Source organism: Elephas maximus, chromosome 17 (assembly GCF_024166365.1).
Source record: "Elephas maximus indicus isolate mEleMax1 chromosome 17, mEleMax1 primary haplotype, whole genome shotgun sequence".
Lineage (NCBI taxonomy): Eukaryota > Metazoa > Chordata > Mammalia > Proboscidea > Elephantidae > Elephas > Elephas maximus.
In genome coordinates, this window is record NC_064835.1 from 32,575,648 (window position 1) to 32,594,643 (window position 18,996).

An 18,996-nucleotide genomic window follows, 5' to 3' on the forward strand; every position below is an offset into this window, starting at 1 on the left:
CCTGTGATGATGAATGTAAGACATCCATGACAATGAATGTAAGATACCCATGACAAGGAGTGTAAGATGCCCATGACCATGAGTGTAAGATACCCATGACAAGGAATGTAAGATACCGATGACAGGGAATGTAAGATGCCCATGACAATGAGTGTAAGATGCCCACAACAAGGAGTGTAAGGTGCCTCTGACAATGAGTGTAAGATGCCCATGACAATGAGTGTAAGATGCCCATGACAAGGAATGTAAGATGCCCATGACAAGGAGTGTAAGATGCCCATGACCATGAGTGTAAGATGACCATGAGTGTAAGATGCCCATGACAAGGAGTGTAAGATGCCCACGACAATGAATGTAAGATGCTCATGACAAGGAATATAAGATACCCATGACCATGAGTGTAAGATGCCCATGACCATGAGTGTAAGATACCCATGACAAGGAAAGTAAGATGCCCATGACAATGAGTGTAAGATGCCCATGACAAGGAATGTAAGATGCCCATGACAATGAGTGTAAGATGCCCATGACAAGGAATGTAAGATACCCATGACAAGGAATGTAAGATGCCCATGACAATGAGTGTAAGATGCCCATGACAAGGAATGTAAGATACCCACGACCATGAGTGTAAGATGCCCACGATAAGGAATGTAAGATGCCCACGACAAGGAATGTAAGATACCCATGACCATGAGTGTAAGATGCCCACGATAATGAATGTAAGATGCCCATGACAAGGAATGTAAGATACCCATGACCATGAGTGTAAGATGCCCATGACCATGAGTGTAAGATGCCCATGACAATGAGTGTAAGATGTCCATGACAATGAATGTAAGATGCCCATGACAAGGAATGTAAGATACCCATGACAATGAGTGTAAGATGCCCATGACAAGGAATGTAAGATGCCCATGACAATGAGTGTAAGATGCCCATGATAATGAATGTAAGATGCCCATGACAAGGAATGTAAGATACCCATGACCATGAGTGTAAGATGCCCACGATAATGAATGTAACATGCCCATGACAAGGAATGTAAGATACCCATGGCCATGAGTGTAAGATGCCCATGACCATGAGTGTAAGATACCCATGACAAGGAATGTAAGATGCCCATGACAATGAGTGTAAGATGCCCATGACAAGGAATGTAAGATGCCCATGACAAGGAATGTAAGATACCCATGACAATGAGTGTAAGATGCCCATGACGAGGAATGTAAGATGCCCATGACCATGAGTGTAGGATGCCCACGATAATGAATGTAAGATGCCCATGACAAGGAATGTAAGATACCCATGACCATGAGTGTAAGATACCCATGACAAGGAATGTAAGATGCCCATGACAAGGAAAGTAAGATGCCCCTGACAAGGAATGTAAGATGCCCATGACAATGAGTGTAAGATGCCCACGACAATGAATGTAAGATGCCCATGACAAGGAAAGTAAGATGCCCCTGACAAGGAATGTAAGATGCCCATGACAATGAGTGTAAGATGCCCACGACAATGAATGTAAGATGCCCATGACAAGGAATGTAAGATACCTATGACCATGAGTGTAAGATGCCCAAGACCATGAGTGTAAGATACCCATGACAAGGAAAGTAAGATGCCCATGAAAATGAGTGTAAGATGCCCATGACAAGGAATGTAGGATGCTCATTACCATGAGTGTAAGATACCCTTGACAACAAATGTAAGATACCCATGACAATGAGTGTAAGCTACCCATGTACCCATGACCATGAGTGTAAGATGCCCATGACAATAAAGGAGACAGGGACCTTGACAGAATAGGAACACTTACAAGGACAGGCCTGGTGGGGTCTGGAACAAAGAAACTACCCAGGCTCTAAGGGAATTTGAGGGATGGTGCTTCTACATTCCTATGACTAAAATACTCTCTTCGTATTTTCTCACTTGTCCTCCCACTACCACCTACCTCAGTCAGTTCACATGTCCCAGTTAAAACTTTAGAGGTGGAAGGTGTGATCTGCCTAGCTAATTACTGTCACCCTTGTTTAAACAAAAAGCCTGACTCTGGGCACTTCATGCTTCACTTGAAATTTAAGGTTTGGCTGTTTGGGGGCCAGGGCCCATGGCGGAGTCCAGGAAGGTTACATGGTACAGAACAGCCTGGTTTCTCCCTTAGTGGGGCTGTGGGAGTGGCAGGCATCCTAACTGACCAGGCTAGGCCACCCCTAATGCCAGAGTCAGAACGCCATAAAGTGAGGACTGTCTTCAGTGTGTGAACCACCCAGTGCATCATCTCCTATGGAAGGAATCCCAAGCCCCAGCCTTGAGGACTTATTTGATCTTTATGCTTAACCTGGAGATCTTAAATTATGGTATGGAAAGACTACAGATGTTATAGTACAAAAGGAAATTATGTCACCACTAAACCTAGACTAAAATGTGGCATCTTGGGGAGGAAGGAACTAACATTGAGTGTGATGTGCTGTCATTTTTCATTTAAGTTTACAACACCTCAACAAGGTAGGCATTATCAATCCCAATTCATAGAGGAGAATTTCGAGGTTCTAAAACTACACCCATAGGTGAACTTGAACCCAGGCCAGCTGGTTCCACCACCTGGGGTGTTATAGGCCTGGCAGCACCTTCTGACTCTATTTGGGGTTTTGCACCTGTGTGAACACATCTCCTTGGCACCTGCTCCAGGGAAGACAAGAGAGGTTTCCATCTGGAGCTGAGACATGTAGCGCCCCAGTTTTCTAAGTGTCTTCACATGTGTGCTTTCTTCCTGTAACACATATCACCGTCTATTTACCTATTCATTTGCTTATTGTCTGTCTCCCCGTTCCCCCCTCCCCGTCCCCCCACCTCCAATATGAGTTCCAAGAGGACAGGGGCTTTTGTCTGTGTGGTTCTACATCCAGCCCCTGGAACAATGCCTGGACCACAGAGGTTCTCAATATTCCCTTCTTGAATGAATGGAGACCCTCTAAGATGGGCATTGTCTGATCCCCACTTCACAAATAAGGGATAGGCCAGGTCCTGGGAGCCACTGAGGAACTTCAGGGCTCAGTGCCCTAGGCCTCAGGTTCACCCCCAGTCCTGATTTGATGAGGCAGCTGCTCTTTGGGATGGAGGAGGAAACTGCTCTAAGGAGTTTCTGAAGTTAACTATTGCAGCAAAGAAAGGTTTTGTTTTTAACCTGTTTTGTTTTGAGGATGGATCCTGGAGCACCCCCGCTCCCATCAAGCACCCTCATCCAGGATGGAGAGAGCCAGGTCTGAATGAGACAGTCCATCCGGCAGCACCCTGGCCCAGCTCGGGTCTGACCACCCAGGTCTGCGGCTCCCCTTCCCTCCTCCTTCGACCCCCCAGAGGCGCCCCCTCCAGCGCTCTGTGAATCCAGCCCAGTAAAAGTCCCTTTGAAAAGGGTTCTGTTTGGGGGACTTCCGTGGGCTCGGTCTGGAGAGCAGCAGAATATCTGAAAATAGGTGTTATTGATTACAACCAGGTGGTCTTTATGGAAAGGGGTCCACTTGAACCAAAATAAATATTTGCCCGCCCAAAGAACAAGCCAGGCCCTTGTGGCGGGCCGATGCCGAGGCGCTCGCCTCCGCGGGGGCGGGCTTGCGGGCCAGGCGGGCCTCGGGGGCTCAGGGGCGTCGCCGCGCGAACCCCCGGGTTGAGTTTCTTCAATTAAAGCAGCGGGTGGGGACGGGGAGCACAAAGGCCCCGCGGGTTCACAGACCAGAGGGTGGCCGCCCGGGCCCGGCTGCAGGCTCGGAGCTGCTCCGGCCTCGGAATGGTATTTTCTTTGGCTTTCTGCGCGCTCCTTATTATTTATTTCTTTTCCCTCTGTTTTATTTGTATTTTCAAGTTGCCGGCCGAGCTGGAGGCCGTCCATTCCTCCCGCTGCCTTGGAGCCCCGCGCGCAGACAGCCGGAGCCGCCGGCTCGCCGCCCCCGCCGGGCCGCCCGCCGTCGTCCGGCTCCCGGGGAGGGCGCGGCGCGGCCCCCGGGCAGCGCGGAGGGCAGGGTGCCCGCTGCGTCCCCGTGGCCTGGACTCCAACCCGGCCGCCGCTGGGCCTCTCCCCCTCTCGTGGACCTGGCTGTCTTTAAAAAATAATAGCCCATATGTACACCAATGTTAGGAGTCCCTGGGTAGCACAAGCCGTTAAGCGAGCCAGCGACCAGTAGCTGAAAGACTGGCTGTTAGAATCCACCTAGAGGCACCGTGGAAGACAGGCCTGGCAACTGCTTTCTAAGGAGCAGTTCTGCTCTGCACATGTGGGGTCTCCATGAGTCGGGATGGCCTAGATGGCAACTAATAACACCACCAACGTTCACTGCAGTACAAGAGCCAAAATGTGGAAATAAATAAGACGTCCATCAAAGGATGAACGGATAAACAAAATATGGTACACACATATAATGGAATATTAAACAAACAAACAGAACTTTGCAGTGCAGTCGATTCAGACTCATAGTGGCTCTACAAGACAGAGTGGAGCTGCCCCCATAGGATTTCCAAGGAGCGGCTGGTGGATTTGAACTGCTGACCTTTTGGTTAGCCGCTGAGCTCTTAACCACTGTGCCACCAGGGCTCCAATGGAATATTACTCAGCCATAAGGAGAAATGAAGTCCTGATACATGCTACAACAAGGATGAATCTTAAAAATATTATTCTGAATGAATAAGTCAATCACAAAAGGATAAATACTGTATGCCCTCATTTATATGAAATACCTAGAAAAGGCAAAGGTATAGAGACTGCAGCTTATTAGGGGTTGCCAGGGGAGGGAGGAGGGACAGAGGGGGAGCCATGGTTTGGGACCAGTACATTTCCGTTTATGGTGATGGGAAATTTGGCAGTGATTAAGGGTAGTGGTTGTACGACGTGATTACTGTAATTGCTATCGCTAAGCTGTGCACCTGAAAGGGGTGAACTGGTAAATGTTGTGTTACAACATATAAAAAAATGGTAGCAATTTTGGGTGACATTTTAGGGTCAGTTCAGGAAGAAACTGCCACTAACTCTCACTTAAGTCTGTCCCTTTCTCATTCCATGTACAGACTCTCTCCCCGCCTCCCATGGGGGTGGTGGGCCCAGAATTCCCCTCATAGCAGACATGTATTTTCCTCTTTTCCTTTCCAGCCTCTCCGGGGCTTTCCCACTCCCTCCCCAGGCTCTGAAAAGAATTCCCCTATTGCCTCACCAGATCCCAGACCTCTTCTCTCAAGGGCCAGTAGTGAGTAGGTGGCCTGAGGGAGACCAGTGGAGAGAAAGGAGGATGGATGCCACTTCCCATTTAGTGTAGGGAGACCAGAGTATGGCACCATAGCTACCACCTTGAAAAGGCTTTGGGGAGGCACTCTGGCAGCCAGGGGGTTGCCCAACACCAAGGGAGGAGGGCTGAAGGGTGAAAAAGGCATTAGGACATACCCCTGATCCGTTGCCAGTGAGTTAATTCAGACTTATAGCTACCCTATAGGACAGAGTAGAACTGCCCCATAGGGTTTCCAAGGCTGTAATCTTTACAGAAGCAGACCACCACATCTTTCTCCTGAGGAGTGGCTGGTGGGTTCAAATTGCCAACCTTTTGCTTAGCAGCTGAGCGCTTAATCACTGTGCCACCAGGACTCCTTGCATGGGACATAGGGAGTAGGAAAGACCTAATTCAGAGTGATTCTGGAAGGTAGCTAGGAAACTACCTAAGAAGAGAGACAGAAAGATGGAGTAAAACTTTTCTGTGGAGGTCACATCATAGAAGAGCCTAGTAGCGGTGCTGATGGAGGCTGGAGAATGATCAAGAAAGAGTTCCACAGCTCTTACAGCCTGCATTATAGACCTGGTGATTTCTCCGGCTCATTCACAAATTACAGACTCCTCCTTGACCCAGGCATCCTCTTACGGGGTTGAACATTCCTGGTGTCTGCCATTGAGCTAGTGGGGTCTGCTTGCTGGCAGTACGTGAAGCATTGTAAAGTAAAATTCAGGACAATGATTTCTCCTTAAAAACATCTCTGCTCTGTCTCTCTTTGGCAGCTATTTCCTCTCCTCCCCAAATCACTGCAAGAGCTACCATTAGATCTGGCAAGGCAAGTAGGCCGTGTGTAGAGCTAGGAAGCTTTCCAAGATCCAGAGGGGAACCCAGGGAGTAGAAGGACACTGATGACTCTTCATTCTGTCTTGTGCTGTTCAACTTTCCCCTTTCTGTAAGGAACACCTTGCTGCCTTGTCTCTGTTCCCTCCAAGCCACAGCATCGCTAATGAGGAATGGCTGTTACAGAGGTCTCCCAGCCCAGGCTGAGGCTGACTCAAGATTCAGGGAAATAGGAAGTGCCTTGATTCAGGGGCCAGGTAGATTAGGGCCGGAAAGAGGGGGCAGTTAAGGTGGAAACGTGTCAGCAGGCTCAGCCATGAGCAAAGGAGGCACCAGGAGATGGCACAGTAGTAAGTGACTCCTGCTTCTAGCCCTTTGCAACCACGGTTATGGTAGTCATTAGCACCAACCTACGGACATATTTGGAGGTGACTAGAAGCAGGTATTTTTAGAGCTCGAGATGGCCTTCAAGGACATGTAGTCCATTGGTTCCCACCTCTTGTTAGAAAATCAGTGTCCAATGTACTGGAACTGCCTAGGGCACCTGAAGCTCCTGATTCCAGAGGTCTGTGGGGAGGCCCAGGGATGCTATACTTATGATGGGTGCTCTCAGGTAATGGTGGACACAGCTAGGACTGGGAGATGTCTGCAGTGCTGTGCTGCACATGTTAAACATGTGGCTCTTGAGGGGTTCTGCACTCCACCCTGGTTTGTAGCGTTTACTGCTTTTCGTGGTGTAAATGTTTCCAGGATGGCCAGTTTCAAGCTACCAACTTGATGACGTTGAACATGGACTTGGGAAGATATGCACACAGTCGGCCTTGTGCACCTTGTGCACTGCGAGATTCTCCTTCGAGGTGATACAGCTTCTTGGGGACAGACCCAGGGGAGGAGCCTGGATTCAGGGCTCTGCCCCCCACACCACACTGTTTCCTGTTAGTTCTTGTCCTCTTGTTTAGCAAGAATCATGATTACACAGTCCAGGGATGAATCCCACACACCGGTGCCTTTGACCAGCCCAAATGAAATCAGGAAGCAGAACAAGAAACAAAAACTTACTCTGTCTTTCCTTCATTTTGTGTGTCTGAGTCCTCAAGAATGTGTGTGGTGGCATGATGAGGGAAGAACCTCAGTGTCTATCTCCTGGTGCCTGTCTTCTTTAAGTGAAAAGTGGAAGAGCCAAGAGAGAGATTCTGAGAAATGTGAGTAGAGTCTTGGCAAATTTTAGAAGCCAGGCAGAAGGCATTCTTGCCGTCTGGCCTTGGCCAATTCTAATTAGGGTCTCAAAGATACCATACCAGAATTGTGATCAGAGGTGCATAACAGAGTGGGGTCAAGCTGAGAGAAATGGGATATTAGCATGAGTGTAAAAATGGCATGGAGGTGGTATCTGACTTCCTCTAACTTCACAAGAGGGACAGAGAATTAAGGTCAACAGCCCACCCAGACCTTCTGTTGGCCCAGGACAGGAGCCATTCCTAAAGCCAACTCTTCAGATTGGACTGGACAATGGGATGGAGAAGGATGCCGGTGAGGAGTGAGCTTCTTGGATCAGGTGGACACTTGAGACTATGTTGGCATCTCCTGCTTGGAGGGGAGATGAGAGGGTGGTGGTGGGGGGGTGGTTAGAAGCTGGCAAAATGGACACGAAAAGAGAGAGTGGGGGGAAGGAGCAGATTGTCTCATTAGGGGGAGAGCAATTGGGAGTATGTAGCAAAGTGTATATAAGTTTTTGTGTAAGAGACTAACTTGATTTGTAAACTTTTGCTTAAAGCGCAAAAAAAAAAAAAAGATCAACAGCCCAAGACTGATTCCTATGGGATGGAGGTCAGACATGCCTCCTTTCTCCACCATATTTACCAATACTGACACCAACCATCCTTCCCGTGGCACTCTCTACTTCTCTGCTGCGTTCGATAATTCATTGCGGTGGCCACGTGGAACTCACGGACAATACTCACAATTATGGCATTTATTATGGAAGCAACAGCTTACAATTCAGGTTTTGGAATGTTCAGGGTACAGTTCTTCCATCAGGTCAGCTTCTTTTCAGCCATACCATTAGGCATGCCTCTCTGACCTCTTGGCCTCTGCCCTGCTCTGGCAAATATTACAAAGCTTTTTTTAGCTCCTCTGATAAGTGCCCCAAGGCACCCCATTCTGCCAGCAAGCCTCAGCCCAAAGACGCTCAGCTCTAACTCCATGGTAAGGCAAACCTAGCTCCACCAAGTGCTGGAGGCACCTCACTCTGCTAGCAAGCTTCCTGCTCGAAGGTGCTCAGCTTTCTCGCTCCATGCCTGCTGGTCTCTCCTGCCAGCACTTCTCTACCACCTCTTCTCGCCGTCTTCAGTGTTACGGCTCTCTCTCTCAGTCCCCTGGTTCCAGGAGCTTCTCAGTGCAGGGATCCTGGGTCCAAAGGACATGCTCTGTTCTTGGCTCTTCCTCACTGGTAGTGGTGAGACGCTCTCTTTCCTGCCTCTGGGATGGTTCATTTTAAGCCAATCCCTTTGTTACGGCTCCATAGAACTTATTTATAAGTGATTGGGTGGGAGTTACAAGACCATGACAAGAAAAGTGACATACAGAATATTGCCTTATTCATAGCTCCAGTTAATGGAATCACAGGATTACGAGTTCATTTTAGAGATGAGAAAAACTTGAGGCCCAGAGAGGTAACTTAATTTGCCTGCGATCGCAGTGCTGATTCTTAGCTCAGCATTGCCCAGAATTCAAATTTTCTAGATCCAGTCAGGCCTAGATCTTAAACTGGATCCCTAAAGACTAAACATACTGTCTCTAAGTTATCTTGTGTTCAAAATTATTTGAAAGAAATGCATGGCCTCTGTAGAAAATATGGAATATTATAAAATGATAGTAAAAATGACCCTTATGCTGTCACCCAAAGATCACTGGATGATCACTATGAATCACAATTGCTTCTGCCTAGGGCAGTGGTTTTCAGCCTTGATTGTACATTAGGATGACCAGGAGAGCTTTAAAATATCCCTATGAAACTTCCAATGCTGGGAGTACCCCCAAAGTACTGTATTTTATGCAAATAACATGTGCCTTCTAAGTTTGTCTGCCAAGTGTGCCCTCTTCCTGCGATGTATTTTTGTAAACTATGACAATTTTTTTTAAGTTGCTGTAAAAAAAAAAAAACAGGCATAGTGGTGCTTACGAAAATACCTCATGGAGGGGCAGGGAGGGGGCAGTTGGCAAGCAAACGAAGAAAGGGCACGTTATTTGAGTTAAAATACGGTAATTTAGTCAGAAAGTGAGCAGGGAGAAACACATCAGTCTTTTTTAAAGCTTCCCAGATGTCACCAGTGCGCAGCTGGCCAAGTTTGAGAAGTCCTGGCCTCGCTTCTTACCCTCCCATATCTCTGCAGAGCAGCCTCTTCCTCTGGGTCATTCTTGGTGTCACCCCCTCTGAGAGCCTTCCCTCACTGCCAATTTTAAAGCAGCTCCCTCCCTTCAGCTTGTTCTCTATCTCCTTCTAATTTTTTATCCTCTAACCTGTTTCATTTTCTTTATGGCATATATCACTATTTGAAATTATCTTAAATGTGTGCAAGTGTTTGTTTATTTTCCGGTCTTCCCCACTAGAAAGAAAGTCCATGAAGGCAGGGGCCCTGACTGTCTTGTTCACAGCTTTATCCCCACTGCTTTTAGCAGTCCCTATTTTTTTTTAGAATACTCTCCACCACTGCCGTCGAGTTGATTCCGACTCATAGCGACCCTATAGGACAGAGTAGAAGCTCTCAAAAAGCATTTGATGAGAGAACAGTGTGGCACTCCCTCAAAAAGTTGAACATAGAGCTACCACATGACCCAGCAAACCAACTCCTAGCTTCATACCCAAGAGACTTGAAAGCAGACACTTGTACACCAGTGTTCCTTGCAGTACTATTCACAGTACCTCAAAGGTGGAAACAACCCAATTGTCCCTCAGATGAATGGATAAACAAAAGGTGGTATATTCATAACCAAAAAATCAAACCCGATGCCGTTGAGTCAATTCCAACTGGTGGCGATCCCATGTGCAAATAGACTAGAACTGCTCCATAGGGTTTTCTTGGCCATAACCTCTACTGAAGCAGATCTGGCTTTTCTTCTGAAGCCCTGCTGGGTGTGTTCCAACTGCCAACCTTTGGGTTAGTAGTCAAACTCAAGCCTTTTGCACCACCCAGGGACCTGGTATACAGTGGAATGTTCTTTAGCCTTTAATAGAAGCGAAGTTCTAGTTTACACTTCAAAACATTATGCCGAGTAAAATAAGACAGACACAAAAGGGCAAATAGTGAATAATCCCACCTAGGTGGACTATCTAGAGGAGGCAGATGCATAGAGAACATAATTTATTAGTGGTTACTAAGGGTAGGTGAAGGAGCCCTGGTGGCACAGTGCTTAAGTGCTCAGCTGCTAACCAATAGATCACCGACTTGAACTCACCAGCCACTCTGTGGGAGAAAGATGTGGCAGTCTGCTTGCATAAAGATTACAGCCTTGGAAACCCTATGGGACCATTCTACTCTGTCCTGTGGGGCCCCTAGGAATTGGAATTGACTCGACGGCGATGGGTTAGGGGTAGGTGAGGGGGGAAACAGGAAGATTTTGCTTAAGGATGATGAAAATATTTGGGAACAGTAGTGATGGTTACCCAATACGGCGATTGTAATGAATGTCGCTGATGTGTACCCACAAAAAGGGTTGACGTGACAAATGTTTTGTTTTGTTCTATATATATTTCACCACTATAAGATTTTTTTTAATTTGATGAATGAATGAATTTATTTGTAGTTATTTCTTCCCAGCTTTTGTGTGTGCATGTGTGTGTGTGTGTGTGTGTGTGTAACAAAATTGAAATAGTAGTGCCTGTAATTTTTGATTCACATTCTTCGCATTTGGCATTTTAAGAATGTTGTCTAAAATCATTGCCTGCTCTCTAAAATGTGATTGTTGTGTCCGTGCTCTCACGTCCTGGACGTTGAACATATGTTTCCTCTTCCTGAAACAGCCCCTCCCTCCATCCTTAGGCCTCCCCATTTGACTCACTCTTCTTAATATTTCTGGTTCACCTGGAGTCCTTTCTTTAGGGAGGCACTCCGTGACGCCCCAGACTAGGCTAGGACCCCATTGCACTCTGTGCTTCCCACTTTGATAGCTGTGTTTCCTGTCAGCAGCCCCTAGAATATAAGCTCTGTGACCTAGTCTATTTTTCTCTCCAGTGTGTCTCCAGGACTTCACTTAACGCCAAAACGTTTGTTAAAAGAGCATCACGTTTCACCTTATTGGGACCCACACTGCCTTAAACCATTTCCCTGTTGTGGTGCACGTGAGCCTTTCATCACTCCAAATAATCCTGTGGCAAACATCTACATCTTTAAGTAAATTAAGCTATTAGGCATCAACCAAAAAGTAACCTCTTAATATAGAATTTTGTTTTATATTTAACACTGCGTTTTCACATACGTTTTCCCAATTGATCTCTCAACAACCTTGTATGGCTGGTTTTATTATCCCCATCTTACAGATGAGAAAGCTGAGGCTCAGAGAGGTTAAGTGACTCGCCAAATTCATAGGAAAGCAACCGGCAGGGTTAGGACTTGAACCAAGGCGCTCTGAGTTGGAATTGACTCAATGGCAACAGGTTTTGTTTTTTTTTAAGGAGCAGGACTTAGCAGCAGCCTGACCTATGCTTCCATGGGTGTGTTGTTCTGACTCCCGATACGGTGGTTTTGGGAGTTAAATGAGTCGATATTTGTAAAGCACTTAAAATAGTGCCTTGCCACAGTAAACCCTAAACATGTTTAGTATACAGATGCATACCACTGCCCTCTCTAGCCATGTATGGACTTTGGGCAAGTACCTTATTTTCTCAGAGCCTCAGTCTTCTTATCTGTAAGATGGGGTAGTAATATGATTTCAGTTTTATTGTAAAGGAAAATGTAAAGCACTTTGAATCTAGTAGACACTTGACAAATGGTAATGACTTTCTTCTGCCTCTCCGATCTCTCTAGAGTTATAAACCTCTGCATTTGTAACACAATTTAGTTTTTCAAAGTCTTCCACAGTCATTTTATCAGCCCAGAAATGATTGGATTAGCCAGATATTTTATGTTTCTCTGTTAAATATCCTAAACGTTATAATGGCTGTTAAAGAACGTTCAGGGCATGGCAAAATCCTCTCCCCACCCACTCTTGCAGGCAGACAACTTTCAGGTCAGTTTCACTTTTGTGATCTGGTAGTGTATGGCGCCATCTCCTGGCCAGATGCACACCACACTACCAGGAAGCATGAGTTTGCTTGGTGTTTGGCCTTCCCCACTTTGTGTAGTGATGTTACCTGTCTCTACTCAACACGTCATCCAGAGGATGGTCTGACGCACAAGATGGGTCAGCAATCTGACGCTTTCCAAAGAGTTTGCCTTGAACAAGCCACCTTCCTTCTTGCAAAATAACAAGGTTGGATCAGTGGTCACCTGGGTCCCTTAGACCCCTAAGCTCCTAGCAGTCTGTGCACCCCAGTAGAAGCAGCAGCAGTGATGACAGGAAGGTGAGCTGTTCTGTCCCGGCTTAAAATCAAGGCTGGGGACAGAAAGCCAGGGGAGGAATCCAGGCAAGAGACATGGTGAGGCTCAGGGCAGGGGTAATAAGAGCACACGCGACAAACCTCATAGGTCAGGATCCCCTACCTTGTCCTTACCCGTCATTATCATCATCTCCGCTTCCTCTTTATCACTCAAGCTACCTGTACAGGTACTGTGCCAGGAATTCCCATATTAACCCATTATCCGTGGTCCTTACAGTAACTTTTAAACAAACACCTTAGTCACAACTGGAAATGAAAAGATCCAGAAAGGTTAGGTAGAGATAATACAGACAGTAAGTGAGAAAGCTGGGGTTTTCCCCAAGTCTGTCCGTCTGTCTTCAGAGCCCCTGAACCCCACACGGCACTTCCTGCCCTCGTCTCTCCTCTGTCATCCCCCACCTGTCTTCTGTCAGGCTTTCATTAGGATATGACCTTAGAAGTCCCAGGTTCAGATTGTGCCTGGCCATGGCTGGTGAGGTAGTGAACTGAGATGGCCGTCTGGATAATTATGGTCTCTAGACCCCATATTCAGTTCAACTAAAAGACAAACAAACAAAAAAAACCTTTGCCAGTGGCCTGAACAGCCCACTAACTAGTGAATCGCTGTCTTTTCACTTCATCTGTAGACGAATCGCCTCTCTGACCACTGAGGCAAACCTCTCACCTTCCTTGGAGAGGGTTCCCAGGCTCCCCTGATGCCAAGTGCAAAGGTAATGCACATGGCCGCTGTGTCCCCAAGAAATGGCTCAGGCATGGTTCTCCTCTATTCCGCAAACACTGGCCTCTGGTCCTGGTGAGCCCCTGACTTTGAAGCTGCTCATCATTGGTCCCACCTTCCAGGTGACCTTCCCTTCAGGCGCGAAGTTTGGAGGCACCCCGGGAAGGGGAAGGTAATAGCCTGGACTCTGACCCCCACTTTCCCACTCCACCACTATGTGACCTGAGCGAGCCATATGGTCTCTGAGCCTTGGTGTCCCCTTCTGAAGTACAGAAATGGTAATAGTGCTCCCTAAAGAGCTAGTTTCTGCCTCTAATTTCTTCTCCAATCCATCCTACATGCCAACACCAGAGATGTATTCCTAAAATGTACATTTAACCATGTCATTGCCCCTGCAAAGAATCTAGAGGTTGATAGATAGAGTCAGGATACGAACTCAGGTCTGCCTGGCACCAACACTCCCACTCTTACAACCGGTTAGTGCTGCTTCCCTCCACATGTCCATGCTCTGGCCGAGTAAACCAGCACCTCATTTCCCAGAAACCCCGTGCAAATCTGTGCTCCTTTTGTTCCACTTTTCTAGAACTAACAGGCATGCCCACCTGGTTGACCACCTCTACCCTTCCACCAGTAACCAGCTGCCATTGAGTCAACTCTGACCCCTGGAGACCCCATGTATGTTAGAGCAGAGCTATTCTCCATAGGGTTTTTAATGGCTGACTTTTTAGAAGTAGATCACCAAACCTTTCTTTTGAGGTGACTCGGGGTGAACTTGAACCTCCAACCTTGCAGTTAGCAATCAAGTGTGTTAACCCTCACCCTTTCCTATTTTGAATCTTAAACCTAGATCCGATGCCTTCACTTCCAAGAAGCCTTCCCCTACCTCTGTCTCCCTCAGCACTTTTTTCGTCTCTTGTTTGTAGCATTTTTAAAAATTAATTTAACTTATTTTCATTTATTTTATTTAATATAAGGCACTTAAAAAAAAAACCCACTGCGGTCGAATTGGTTCCAACTCATAGCAACCTATAGAACAGAGAAAGGTTTCCAAGGCTATAAATCTGCACAGAAGCAGACTGCCACGTCTTTCTCCCTTGGTGTGGCTGGTGGGTTCAAACCGCCAACCTTTTGGTGAGCAGCCAAGTGCTTTAACCACTGTGGCACCTGAGCTCCTTATAAAGCACTTAGTATGCCCTATGTTATAGTTTTTAATACTTTACTTTTCAGCTCTTAGATGTTAAGTTTTCTGTTTCAGAACGAATGAATGAGTTCCCATATATGAGAGTGATCTGTAAATTGTAATCTGACTCAAGAGCCAGACATTTTCTATTACTGCGTGTTTCCAGGGCAAATGGATGATGATGAGAAAACCTGATGTTTGAACCAGGGACTGTGATGTGATCGGACACACAAAATACGAAGTAAGCGTTAACTGTATGTCTTAGGCTCTGGAGGTGTACACGGCAGTAACTGCCATAGTTTCTGCCCACTTGGAGGGCAGAACGGGAAGTTTAGAAGGGACACATAAGCAAATGGCCCTAAGGACATTCCAGCAGGTCCTGGGCAGTGGGAGCTCACACATTAGAGAGGACACTGGAGGCTGGGTAGTCAGGGAAGTGTTCAGGAGGAGGAGGAACTAGACCTGAGTACAGGGGCAGGGAAGGAGGGTGGGCAGACTCCGTGGATAGGAACCATGGCTAGTGGCGAGAAGGCGCAGGACAAGTCTGGGGCCGGCGAGTTGGAAGGGCCTGGTTCTGATGGTGGGGCAGTGGACATGCAGGCTGGGAAACAGGAGAGCGACATCGTAATTCCAGTCGCTCACAGCAGCAGTAGTGCCTTACGTGTGCATAGCGCGGTGTACGTTCTGTTTGCGTTTGATGTAACCAGTTGCCATGGAGTTGATTTTGACTCACGGTGACCCGATGTGTGACAGAGCGGAACTGAGCCCCATAGGGTTTTCAATGGCTGATTTATTACATTGCCAGGCCTTTCTTCTGAGGTGCAACTAGGTGTATTCAAACCTCCAACCTTTCAGTTAGCAGTCAAGCACATCAACTATTTGCACCACCCAGGGCCTTTGGGTTTGATACAGTAAAGGCTAAAACTTAGGGTGATGAAGGCTTAGAGGGGATGTGCTGGGCAGCCTGGCAGGAGAGACACTGCAGGCAGAGGGCTCTATGGGCCTAAAGAAAGCCTATGTGAGAAGGAGATCTAGTGGCCCCTCCCAAGAAACCTCCAAGGGTGTCATCCACAGCGAGCGAGATGCCTGCGGCCCCCCCTGGGTTTCTGACTATAGTGGCCCACAGAGGAGCTTTTTCCAGTGGTCTCAGACCTCCTCGCCCGTCCCTTACAGAAGAACAAATAGAGGCCCAGAGAGACCCAGCAGCATACCAGAGCTGTGAAGCAAGGCTAGAATCGTGGCCCTCTGATCCTGGGTCTCTGCGTTTTCCTCTTTGAAATGTTTATGAATTCCTTGGACTCTTCGTCCAGAAAAAAAATGATATACGTAATATGTGCACAAAATTTTACATGCAGTGGTGGGCTTCATGACCCCCCAAACCACAAAGGGTCTGTGGACCTTAATCAAATCGTGGTTACCCGAATGCCAGGGAGGTGGAGTTTACCTCTCCCTAGCTGAGACTCCAGACCATGTTCTGAAGTAGGGACGTTTCACAAATGAACACACCTGCTCTGACTTTCTAACCAGCCAAAATTCCAGGGACGTTTGACCCTTAAGGAGCTGTTCTACTGCTGAGAGCCCTAGTCCTGAGAACCCCGCTCATTCCTAGGCCTTCCTAGACCGGGAGGCAGAGCAGGGGCCTGCAGACACCGTGAAGAGTGGCAGGCTTTCAGGAATGCAAAACAGACATATTCGAAATCTCTCAGGCTCAAACCAGCAGGATAGGGCCTCTGGAGCAAGGTTCCAACAGCTCCTGCCATAGCAGTGGTGAAGGAAGGGGGCAGGGGTGGGGTGGGGTGGGCAGGGCTGTTGGTTCTATCAGGAATTACCCCTACCTGGTGATCTGCAGGCTGTTCTGTTAAGAGAAGAAACACTGCAGGATGGTGTTTATAGAATGCCACCTCCTGTGTAGGAATGGAGGATGTAAATATATGTGTACCACTTCTATTTTTCAGAAACAAACAACGGAAGGATCAAAGTGATAAGAATGGTCACTTTTATACAGGAGGAGGGAGGGGCGGCGTGCAGGGCACAGGAACGGAAGTGAGGGCTCTGAACCCTGTTATATGGTTTTGAAACCATGTAAATTCTTTGCATAATTGATAAAAGGAAACAGTTAAATCCAAAAAAGGAGAAGATAAACCAGTTTTTTAACAATTGGAAATAAACTAAAGCACACAAACCTAATTCCATCAAGTTGGTACACAATCGCACAGAGGAAAGAACTCCCTCTTGTGACATTAGAAGTTTCTTGACTATACAGCCCTAGAAGGATAGATTACATATGTATTTTAAAACTTCAAATTATTTTAAAACTGTAATCAGTAGTCTTACTGTTATCAAAAATATTGATATTATTATTCTGAAGCTATTATAAGCATGCTGCATAAAGAAAAACAAAAACTACTTTCTTCATCATCAGTGTTCCCCAGTTTGGCTCTGGCTGAGCACACTGGTAGAATTCTTGCCTTCGATGTAGGAGACCTGGGTTTGATTCTCAGCCAAGGTATCTCAAGTGCAGCCACCGCCCATCTGTCAGCGGAGGCTTGTGTGTAGCTATGATGCAGAACAGGTTTCAGTGGAGCTTCCAGACTAAGACTAGGAAGAAAGGCCTGGCGATTTGCTTCTGAAAATTGGCCAGTGAAAACCCTATGGATCCCAATGGTCCGATCCCCTTGTGCATGGGGTCCTCAAGAGTTGGGGGCCGCCTTGACAGCAGTTAATAACAACAGCACCACCCACACCAGATTGGTCTAAGCCTCTCAATCCCTGACGGATGTGGGTAGGATCCTTGCTGCTAACACTCCCAGTGGCTGGCTCACAGCAGGCCCTCAATGAACACCTGTTTATTGAAATGAAATTCAAGGCACCAGGAGTGTAGTCAAATCCCCCCAACTCATAGTCTATCCTGTATCAGATAGGCGTCCAGAGACACTATCATTTGCTCTTGATGGCTCTTCTCATCTTTGTCATGGCTCTGCCCAGCACTCTGCATCTCTGTCATTGAAGCATCAGGCAGCAGAGCTGTCCTTTGGACAAGCGATCTCTTCGGGCGCTCTGCCTCAAGCCCACTGCCCTTGCCCTGTTTGCCATTCCACTGCCACTTACTTTTACAAAGGAATTCTTACTTCTGCTATTTCATTGAATCCTCCCCGACCTCTACTTCACAGCTCTACTTTACAGGTAAGGAAATTGAGGCTCAGTGAGGTTAAGTCTTTGCCAAGGACCCTCACTGGGCAGATAGTTGTTCAAATTCACTATTAGTCATGTTGACCTTGGGCAAATCATTCATTCCTTCATTTACTCATTCAAACCAACATTTATTGAAAGTAAGAGACACTGTGCTGGTGCTGGGAACATGAGGTGAGTAGAGAGCACAGACCTTCTTCTCCAGGGCTTGCTGAAGCTCCGTTTCCCGTTTGTCAAAATGGGGCTCATATCTGTCTCTACCTCAGAGAATTACTTGGAGATTGAAATAAAACATGTATTATATTATAAGTGTATGTGTGAGTGTGTGTGTGTATATATATATATATACATATACATATATACACACTATTAGTAATAGAGGGTTGCTATGAGTTGGAATTGACTCGATAGCAATGGGTTTAGTGTAATTTCCACCAAGAGCCTAGATGAATCTTCAGGACCCCCAGGGTACTTCTTGATATTGCCTGAGCAGTTTATCCAGAGCTCCTGGTAAGACATTGCTTCTTCCTCAAACAAGTGGGTCAAGAGGTGTTTATAAAGCACTGGCAAAGAGTCCCCTAAGTGTGAGACATTGCCAGGAATGTGTGCCAGTCATCCATGGGCTCCAGGGAAAAGTCCTGCAACCCCAGCGAGTCCTCTCAGAGAGTCATCCACCTTACGATGTATCTGAAACCACTGGTCTGGAGTGATTTCAAGTGCGTGGGCTTTCAAGACAGCTCTGACTAGCCAGAGACTCTGAGCAAGCTACTGAAGTAAAGAATAAGTATAATAACAGGACTGACTTCACAGGATTGGGAAAATTAAAAGAAGTGATGTATATAAAATGCTTAAAACAGAACCTAAGTCATAGCAAAGGGTTAGCAAGTGGACCCTATAATAACCAGAGGCTGTGAGGCTTCTCACTCTCCTGAGAGGTAAGTATGCCTTGTAGAACATCCTACACGGCCAACAGTGCAGGGGACGGAGACGCAGATGTGGGTTCACACCAGTTCTTAGCCCTCGAAGCTTTGGTGCAAATCTCCCTCTGCAGAGCTCGGCTCCAAGGAGTCCAGCTGGGTGCATCTGGCTGGGGAGATTAAATTATTTTTGAATTCCTAACTGAATGTTCTTTTAATGGAAACTTAATGACAGGCATTGAAATAGATTTCCTCTATAAGCCCTCCTCCCGCCTGCGTCCCCCCACAGGGCTCTTTGTTGCCGC